The sequence below is a fragment of the Aplysia californica genome, unplaced genomic scaffold (genome assembly GCF_000002075.1).
Source record: "Aplysia californica isolate F4 #8 unplaced genomic scaffold, AplCal3.0 scaffold01027, whole genome shotgun sequence".
In the NCBI taxonomy this organism is placed as follows: Eukaryota; Metazoa; Mollusca; class Gastropoda; order Aplysiida; family Aplysiidae; genus Aplysia; species Aplysia californica.
The window spans coordinates 226,759-228,716 of NW_004798297.1; positions in this window are offsets into that span (position 1 = coordinate 226,759).

Sequence of the window (1,958 nt, forward strand, 5' to 3'; positions counted from 1 at the left end):
CTCTCTCTCTCTCTCTCTCTCTCTCTCTCTCTCTCTCTCTCTCTCTCTCTCAAGCGTTGCCGTAAAACTATGAAACTTGTATATTGTTGTTTCCATCTTTTTGGGATGCTGCGCGTGGAGTTTTGAAAACTTCCGATGAACAGTTTGAACTAAAAAGTGTAGTAGCGATCGAAGGTCGTTATTGAATACGAGCGAAGTTGAGAAAAAAAACCCAGCTTAAAGACCATGTTCCAGCGCAAAGAGCGGTGAAGGCAACTCAAACAGCAAAGCCGAGTAAATACGAGATTCTCCCCTTCCGCCCTATTCACCCTCTGACTTTTTCCTCTTTTCAAATATAAAAAAAATCTCAAAGGATAGCGTTTCCATAGTGAAAAAGATGCTATCTATATCTGCAGTGGATGAGTGAATTGAGTTTCATGCGAGGTCATATCACTGTTACCCATTTGTTTCGGTTCTCTAAGTATTTTACTCTGGTCCTACCCCAGCCTTGTTTGCCTTTAATTTTGCCGGTGAGAGCTAGATGTTCAAGACCCTTATGTCTATTCAGGTGTCCCAAAAACTGCATTTGTCGTTCCCTGATTGCTTTTAACAGTGAGCGTCCCACTTTTCAAGTACTTCCTCATTTGATTTCTTTTCCTTCCACGATACTCTTAGCAGTCTCATAAGAAGCCACATTTCTCTTGCTTCTATTTTATTTTCACAGTCTTTTGTGATTGTCCAGCATTCACAGCCATATAGAAGGGTTGACCATACATAACATTTCAGAACGTCCATTTCGGTAGTCATTGAGATTTTTCTATCTTTCAGAATTTGGCTCATTTTATTGAAACTAGCCTTAGCCATTGTAATTCTCCATTTTATTTCTATGGAACATTTGGCATCAGATACTATCATATATCCTAGATATTTAAACTGTTGGACTTATTTGATCTTTTCACCTTTGCTAATGAGATTACAACTAGGATTTGCTGCTTTTTTGTGGATATTACCATACATTCTGTTTTCTTTACATTCAACAATAATCCTTCCAATTCACTTTCTGTAGCAACAGTATCTAGAAGCAATTAAATGTCCTTTTCTGAGTCTGCACTTAAATTGTGTCATCCGCATGTCTGATGTTATTAATATTTTTCCATTAACTATGCGACCTAGACATTCTTCCACGTTTCTAAAAATTGTTTCACTGTACATGTTAAAGTAAAGAGGTCTGGTGAGATAACACGTCCTTGTCTCACTCCTCTCCCAATCCGCTTATATTCACTGTATTCTCCATTAATTCGTACAGCAGTATTTTGGTCCTCGTACAAATTCCTGATAATTCTTAGATCTTTTCCATATATTTCTAGCTTTTGCAGTATTTTAAATAGCTCATCATGTCTAACTTTATCAAACGCATTTGAATAATCTATGAACCATAAATACAGACCTTTCTGTGCTTCAATACATCTTTCCATTAACATTGTTAAAACCTTTTTTATACTATAAAAAAAACTCTGATTCCGGTATATTTCGTTTTTTGATTCAAACCAGAAACAACTGGCACCATCTGAGGTAACAACCCACCGGGTCATTCATCACAGATGGATCTCTCGCAGACAGGGGTACAGTAGTATCAGTTACCAGAGGGTTAATTTTCACAATTAAAAGATCGAAGTGGTCGACAGACGGCAACATGCACACAAATCACGACACCGACCCTTCCATCGACCTTCCCTGCCCAGGAACCGACCACCTTGTGACACAGGGCTATTGTTGCCAGTTGCGTGAGAAGATCACCCTGCGAGCGGTTTGCCCCAGGAACTTGCCCAATAAAATTTATGTGAGAGAACGGAAAAGGGATAGAAAAATAGACAGGTGTAAAATGTGATAATAATGCTGGCTGATACATTTGACATTCCGATTGAATCGTTTCAGTTAAGAGACATGTGCGAAATAATTTAACCGAGAGAGATAAAGAG